The sequence below is a fragment of the Grammomys surdaster genome, unplaced genomic scaffold (assembly GCF_004785775.1).
Source record: "Grammomys surdaster isolate TR1022 unplaced genomic scaffold, NIH_TR_1.0 1136, whole genome shotgun sequence".
NCBI lineage: Eukaryota > Metazoa > Chordata > Mammalia > Rodentia > Muridae > Grammomys > Grammomys surdaster.
Genome location: NW_021605555.1, coordinates 685,785 through 694,227, shown reverse-complemented (window position 1 = coordinate 694,227; position 8,443 = coordinate 685,785). Strand labels below are relative to the sequence as shown.

The following is an 8,443-nucleotide window of genomic DNA, read 5'->3' as shown; positions in this document are numbered from 1 at the left end:
TAGGTTCACAGGGTTCAGTCCATATTTGTTTGACCCCATATTGGAACATCATGGTAGCAGTATTATGTGGCAGGAGATAGGAATTCCCGACATGGCAACCAGGAAACAGAGAGCAGTAGGCAGTAACCAGGGATTTTTAGTTACACTCAGGAAACCACACCCAGTAAACTATGCTAGCTAGATTCCACCTCCTAAGGGTTCCAGAACCTCTAAAAATAGTGCCTCCAGGTAAGGCAAGCATCTGAGACATGAGTTTGTTGGTGAACACCGCAGATTCAGACCATAATAGCACTGCTGAAGGGAACCATACAACACAGATGTGACTAAGCCCTCACTCCAAGGACCCTCAAAGGAAAGAGGCCTTCATCCTAACCATGGAAAATTGAAGACCTTGGTCTAGAAACTGCTTGACACTAAAGTCCTCAGTCTAAGACCACTTCAGTGAATTTACAGTACATTCCTAAGGAGAACACATCCAAAGCATGAAACTTACCTGTTGTCATCAAGAAAGAACAGTGTTACAGAGCTAGCAGACAATAGTCACATTTCTTTTTGCAATAGATTTTGTGAGTCAGTAAATGTCTCTGTTTTTTTTTAAGCTGAGTTTATGATAATTCATTTCACAACAGTCAGTAGTCATATACATATTGAGTTTCTCCACAGCTGCAGTGAGAGAAAATCCTGAAGGGTAGATGACCTTCTCTCTTTTCCTTAATGGAACACTGCCATAAGCATTAGGGAATCAATTGACAGTGTTCGTAGGAAAGCCAATGATGAGCCAATGTATTTGGGGAGACGAAGTTCTTGGAGGTGAGTTTCTGGGAGACATCTGGCCCCAGCCTGGGTTATGCTTTCATTGTTCAAGATTTTCTAAGAAGTATGGAATAAGCCTTCATATTATAGCTCTCAGTTTCCCCTGTTATAGTTAAGGGAAGGTTCTAATTATGATACGGATAGAGAGAGGGGGGCTTTCTAAGGGAAAGCCCTTTAGTCTTGCAGTGACAACATGGCTTCTACCATTTTTTAAAAAATAAATTCATGAAAAGGGCTAGAATGTAGCTCTTTTGTTTTCCTAGACTGTGTCATGGCCTGGTTTTGATCCCCAGGACCACAAAAACTGGATGTGGTGGCACATGCCTAAAACTTCATTAGACGAGAGGCAGAGGCAGAAGGATCAACCTAGTTATATAGCAAGTTTGAGGCCAGCCTGGGATGCATAGGACATGAAACAAACAAACAAACAATAACAGTGCAACCAAAACTTAAAGTGTAAAGAAGGGAAAGTAGTATCATTTAAAGTCTAAAGAGTTTACATTAAAATGTAAGGCACCTTTACAACTAAAATATGTGAATATGTGAAGTGTTGAGAGAAGGAGATAGGTATTGTCCAAAACCGAGAAAATCACTTCCAGAATTTCACATCACTAAATATGAGGTAATATATCAACAAAGAAACAACCTAAAAGAGAAATGGAGGCAAGGGACAGAATGAAGGATTAAAATAAAGCATATTGGCTGTGAGAACTGTAATACATATCACTCTGGGCATGCTGGTTGTTAACATGAGGGACAGAGGTAAGTGAGTCTCTATAATCAGAAGAGCAACAGAATGAGGCTTCAGTAGACAGGTATGAGATAGGGTGGATGGTGAATGTTGGACCAACCTACAGAGTCACAAAGGGAGACTCTGTATGTGTGTGTGTGTGTGTATGAGTATGAGTATTTGAGGGCCTAGATAGAGAACTTCATGGATAAATTTATTAAGACTACACTTAGATAAAAATATATTGTACCAAAAATTATTTTAAAAAGAAGAAAATATTTTCAACATTTTGACTGAAAACAAACAACATAATTAAAAACAGATCAACTATAAAAATCTGGCTTTCTTCTCTCAGTACAACAATAAATCCTGAAGCTAAAGGAGCAGCAAGGCCAGACTCAGAAAAATAGCTGCCCACATTGGCCCAGCCAGGGTGCTCAGGAGTAAAGGCTTGGGAGGTAAAGGTCCATGAGCCTTGTTGACAGAATGCAGTGTCAACCCATTGCTGAATGAGAGAGTTTCAAAGAGATGGCTTCAATAAGGCTTTTGAACTGGCAGATGGGTTAAAGAACTGTGCAGGATAGAAGGGATCCTCCTTCGGATGAACAGCCACATGCCTAACACCCAGTATGAACCATCAGGTTGACCAGCAAAAACCATAATGTGTATGAGGTTTCGTTTTTGTCCATTCTGGAAAGTACCAGTTTTGTTTTTCTGTTTTTAAATAACTATTTTTTTAAAAAAGATAAATATGAGTTATTAACATAGACTTTCAAAACCCACTATCAGTAAAAAAAAAAAAATACTTTGAAAAAAATTGGGGTTGGGAAAAAAAGCAATAAAAACTCCAACTGTAGTAATAAAACTTCCCACAAAAATGGCACTAGACTAGGCTTCGTGGGTCTAGACTATGATGGTTTTTAAAAATAGAAAATAGTTATAAATTTTCACATGTCTAGAGCCTCATGAATGTGGGAGAGGACACAGTGACCAACTTTATGAGGCAGGTGTGAGTCAGTTAAATTCTGGTAAAAGCGAACTGCAACAACAAACGCAAAATTAACCTCTGAAATGGATTGGGAAAGCATCACCACACCATGGGTAAGGGTATTTGGCATTAGCAAGGACGGGACAACAGTTTATTATGACCTGCGGTCACCTTGACAGTGACTGAGGAAGTGTGAACTGTGAATGAATACTATTTAGAATCTTAGGCCATCCGATTCCATCCGGCAGAGAATGTTCTTCTGACTCTAGTTCAATGTCATCCTGAGAATCTGAAGACACTGACGGCAAGCTAGATCGGGGCCATTCAACTACATGGCTGGAGAACATGGGAAGACTGAGGGAAATAGAGGAACAGAGGCAGTCAGTATTTTTAAAAGACATAGCTTTTTGGGAAACAGGAGCACTTATTCAGATAGTATTGGAACCTTTACATGAAACCAGTAAGACTTTTATTCACTTGTAACAGCATATCACACAACAGATTCCCCTCCAGTGATGATCATGCTCCAAAGCTCCTACGCATAGCTGCAATAGGAAAGACAGAGTTCTATTGTGGATAAAATGTAATAAACTTAGCATGAAGAAATTTTAGATGTTGGAGACAACACCGTGCTGCCAGGATGTCCTGCTCTTCAGAGGAACCAATAAGCTTTCTCGTTTGCTTCAAGTAAAGATCCAGATGGAATTTTGAAGTTGAGTGGGGAACTGATCTGCAGACCCTGTGGAATAATAAAATACACATTGAAAATCACCTTTAAGTAGAAGAATGAGGGCCTGTCCAGTCACCAGACAGACATAAAAAAAAAAACCCACTTAAGTAAAGAGCCACGCAGACAGAGTACAGGAATGGGAAGGAAGTCTAGAAACACTCTCAGGAGACAGGAACTGACTGGGGAGTTTGTATGATTCCAAGTCAATGAAGAAGGAGCAAGGCTGACAGGGCTACCAGTGGCATGGGGTATTCTCGACCATCGCCTGGCCAGAACACTTTTCAATTATATATGAGTATTTGCCCGCTCTGCAAGCACTGGTGCAGTTTTAACCTCTATATTAGGTTTCAGGATATGTGAAAAATGGATGCTAAGTATTGTCCTGGTTTGTTCTTGTTATTGTAACAAGTTGTTTCATATACAATGGCTCAAATCACAGGCATCCTTGACCCAACAGTGCTAAATGCTAGGAGCCCTGATCTGGCTCATTAGAACCAATACAAGCTGGGAGATACCACCTTCCTTCCTTGAACTCCACAGAGGTTCATTTGGGTTCTTACAGGCTCTTCTTTGTGAGGGTCTAGAACAAGAGGTACTGATGCTTCCAGTTGGGTATGAGCATAGAGCCAGATCAGCCTTGAGGACTCATCCTGGCTTCCATCTGCACAGCCAGCAAGATGGCCAGGTCCTCCCTGCACTTGTCCATTTCTGTCCTTCTCAGATCATGTGATCTGCTGGATCTACCTGGCTCTTCCAGGGCAGCCACCCATTTCAATCAACTGATCAGTACCCTCAATTTCATCTCTAACGTACTCTCTTTAGGTGTAAGACAGACATTTTTGTGGATGACAGGGAAAGGGATGTGGACTTTGGGCACATTACTATGTGAACTTTATTATGTGAACCATAGAAGAGATAGTAGTTTCAGACCTCAGTCAGAAAGCCCACCTAGTAGGAATGAAGCACTGTGGAGAACACAGACACTTGCCAGTCCTGGTTCAGGGAGGTCGGCAGGGACTGTGACTCAGAACAAAAGAAACAACACTGAGCTGATTTGGGCCCAGGAACTTCCAAGTGAGAAGCCAGTGGTTGGGTCCATGGATATGGAAGGGGAGATTATGGGCAGGCTTCTAGCTGAACTTCTTACAAAACCCATTACCAACTAACTCTATAGCAAAAAAGACCTTATTTTCTCCCATCTGGGTATTTGCATTAACTCTAAGGAATGGTAGTTACTTCTTGTTTGGCCTGATATTTCATTTCCTCTGTCCTGCCCAGTTAACCTCAGATACCTTCAGAGCCAGGGTGTCCCTGCTTTGAATCCTCTACCACAGGTGGAGCTGCTCATCTAAGACCCTTTGAAATCCCTGATGTATACTCCAGTCAGTGTAGTTCTTTCCAAAATCTGTTTCTGAGCTGCCCTTGAGCATCCTCAGATAGGTGAATGAAGGGTCTGACTAAGGGTTGTATGATGCAGTGACCTCACAGTGCCCAGTTGTGTCTTTTATCGACAGCAGACAAAATCGAGAGGCTGGTGTGCTACTGCATGGAAGGTGACTACAGACAACTGCACATTTCCTGCAATAATTGATGTTGCTTGTTCACTAGTCAGGATCTAGAGACATTAAAGGCACAAGGCTTAGGGAATTTCTATGAGAACTTATCTAGACTAGATTAAGTGAGGAAGGAAAGATTAATTTAGGGGAGGAAGACCCTAAGTGTAGATAGCCCCAGTTCATGAGTTGGTGTCCTGGACTGAATAAAAAGAAATCAACTTACTAATTCTCATTTCTTTCTGCTTCTTGACAGTAGATGTGGTATGACCAGCCACTGCACATTCCCTCTGCAATGACTTCCATGTCCAGAGTTGGGCTAAATCCTTGATCTGTGAGCCAGAATAAACCATGCCATCTTGAAGTGGTTTGGGTCAGGTATTTTGTAACAACAAGAAAAGAAATGAATAGTGATCACTTCAAGAAGCTGCAAAAAGTTCTTGATGTTTGTACCTTAACAAATGAAAGCTGGAGAGACCACTATTTAACCAAATTTCAGCATTCCAGTTTGTATGCATGCCTGGAGACATCACATGGTACTTAGTAAATAGGTAACATTTGAATGTCCTTTTGTATCAGTTAAAATTAATTTAACTAAAAACAAACAAACAAACAAAACCCAAAAACCAAAAAAAGAAAAAAAAAAAACAAAGAAAGTTCTTCATAAAAGGTCAGTTATCCTAGCCCAAAATGATGGGGAGAAAATCCTCTTTTCTGTTTTGAAAGAGCTTTGTGTCTCACCTGTGGCCTGGGGCTGGTTCTGTGGTGAGTGTCTTATCTATGGCCTGGGGTGGGTTCTGTGGTCACTGTCTTACCTGTGGCCTGGGAATGGTTCTGTGGTCAGTGTGTCACCTGTGGACAGGGCAGGTTGCGCAGACAATGTGTCTGTCTCATCTGTGGACAGGGCTGTCTCTGTGGACAGGTCTGGTTCTACTGAACTCTTGCTCATTCTTTTCTATATCTGTAGTCCAGGATCTGGAGTCCAGCATGGCCACAGAGGAGATGGCATGACATAGTTCTTGGCCATGGATCAGGTCAGTAAGGTGTATGTCTCCTTGAGTGTGGATGTTGCTGTAGGCATAAGGCTTGTTTGTATAATAATGTACATATTTGACTTCATGTTCCTCCTTTGGGGAATGTTCTCCTTGCCAAGGTTAATGACTCCATGATAATCAGAAACAACACAATTCTGGGAGAGGAGGGTGTATCTACTGTTCCTCAGCAAAATGTTAATGCTGTGATCTTCAGGACAACCATTAAGGTTGTGGGAAAGAACTCTGAAAACATCAGCTCAAGAATATATAAACAGGATTTCTCAATTATGCAAAATATAAAGAAGCAATATGAATTGTATGAGGGCCTTTGTGGACCTGAAAGAACAAAGGCAGTTACACTAATGACTCAGTAAAGGGAAATGAACAAAGTTCATGATTCAAGTAATAAGGAGCACTAAAAAGTGAGGTAGTGGTGATCTCAAGGCAGGATCCCACCCAGCTAAGCTTATTGTTTGTGCTTATGAACAGGCTGATCTCTGAGCTCAAGGTCTGTCTACAGAGCAAGTTCCAGACAGCAAAACTTAGGCAGTGAAGGGGTTGGAAAACAGAAAGCCTTATCACATAAAAATAGCCTGTATGTCTAGATTTGGCAACCATAAGTACTCTGCCCAGCAAACCGTAGAGGACTTGTTATGTTAAAAAAGGTACTTGCTATTTTTTTCTAAGAGTCAAGGGGCTAAAGACATAAAAAATTCTGATTTGTGGTATAATCAAAAGGGAGCCTCAGGTTAATGACTAGATTGATATGTTAAAAAAAAAAGATTGGGTTTTGGTCTGCAAGAGCTAAGCTATCTCTAAAAGAGAGAGCTCGTTTAGAAATTTTTCTAGCAGGTTTTCTGGCCTTGGTAGGAAAACCCATGAACTACCTAGAAAGCTGTCTAGAGAGCTATGTCAAATAGACAATAGAGCTGTCAGCTTGCATCCATCACTGACTTTGAGTCATTTCTTCTACCACTCCCAAACACTTCTTCCTCAAGACCCCCAATCAAGCTGAGACAGGTCCTTAGCAGGGAGGGGCTCTAAGAGTACTTGCTGTGAATAAGAGGAACTGAGCTCAAATCACTGGTGTTCACATGAAAGTTTGGCATGATTTTAACCCTAGCACTGGTAGGGATGGAGACAGGAGGATCATGGGAGCTTGCCGGCCAATTAGCCTAACCTAAATTGATAAACTTCATATTCAGTGAGGGATTCTAGCTCAAGAACTAAGGTAGAGAGCAGTAGAGGAAGACATTTAGATATCTACTTTTGACTTCCACAATGCACCCTCATGCCCCCACATACTCCCTCAACATACATGTGCATGAACATATACACACATGCATACACACATGCTCACACAGACACACGCACATGTACATATGCACCCTCATGCCCCCATATAGCCCTCTAACATACACATGTGTGCATTTATCCATGCACACAGATACATATACATTCACACACACCCATATGCATAACATGTATGTACACATGCATGCACACACATGCACACACACACTCATATGCATGCACATGCATCCACACATGCTCGTGTGTACACAGGCACACACACAGAGGCATACGCACATGCATGCATATATATATACATAAACTTTCAGTCTAAAAGAAGCTGTCTGATGTCCCTGTTCATGTCATCCAGTCTTCACGATGTGTTCTTATCATCCAGTCTTTGAAATGCTCAACTGCTCTTGGACCCAGTGTCCTCTTCAAGGACATGCCAGTTTTGATCTTTCTATCTAAGATGATAGCTGATTGAAGAATGAGAGACTGGCTTTCAGAAGTTCACTGTTCAAAATACCACAAATTCAAGGGATATCTGGCAGCATTGGCCTGTGTTGAATGACATAACCTCACTGTAGTCTTAGTTCTGCACACATACACTTTGCTCTGCACACAAGTCACTTCATAAAATGTCAGCAAATGCTACTCAGCTTTGAGACTATTCTGTGTTGTGAAATGCAGTGTTTCCCCTTTATATAAGCTTCTGCTCTTATATAAACTGATTGTCTAATTGTGGAAAACAATGACCTTTTACTTTTGCTAACATCATTCCTTGGCATGTAAGTATTAAACCAGCATATCCATAGATATTTTTGTATGTGTTGGATGTTTAATTTTGAAAGTTACTGTTTGAGTTGATGATTTGGTTTTTCAGAAGAAACCATTTGATGAATTTTAACTTGGGGTTAGGAGAACATTTCCAACAATTTCTGGAATGGCCTTCAGCTCTTTTCTTTTAGTTTGTGCTACATATTTATGCAAAACAGCCTTCTCAGCACTGAGAATTTTAAAATGAGAATATAGATTAGCTCTGAGAAATGAAGCTGCTGTGTGTCTTGTAGTATCAACAGTTCAGACAAGATTTAGTTCTTTATGTAAAAGTAACAAGGAAAACTTAGTTTGCAAATCTGGTTCTGTCTTTAATAAATGGCAAAATTGTATATATATGTAATTGTTTTAAAATACATTTATTTATGGTTTATTACTAGTACAATTTGACTTTTATGCCTATTTTATGCCTACATAATTGAAGCCTTGTAAAAATTTCTGGGGAAAAGTGAAGTGTCCGTG

General features: G+C 40.6%; 1 non-coding gene across 1 annotated transcript; it reads left to right on the top strand.

Moving 5' to 3' along the window:
* The first annotated feature begins 6,667 nt into the window (after window positions 1-6,667).
* Window positions 6,668-6,728, top strand: LOC114634903. The gene has a single exon (XR_003713392.1). It is a non-coding gene; the product is annotated as a U7 small nuclear RNA (small nuclear RNA).
* The last annotated feature ends 1,715 nt before the right edge of the window (window positions 6,729-8,443 follow it).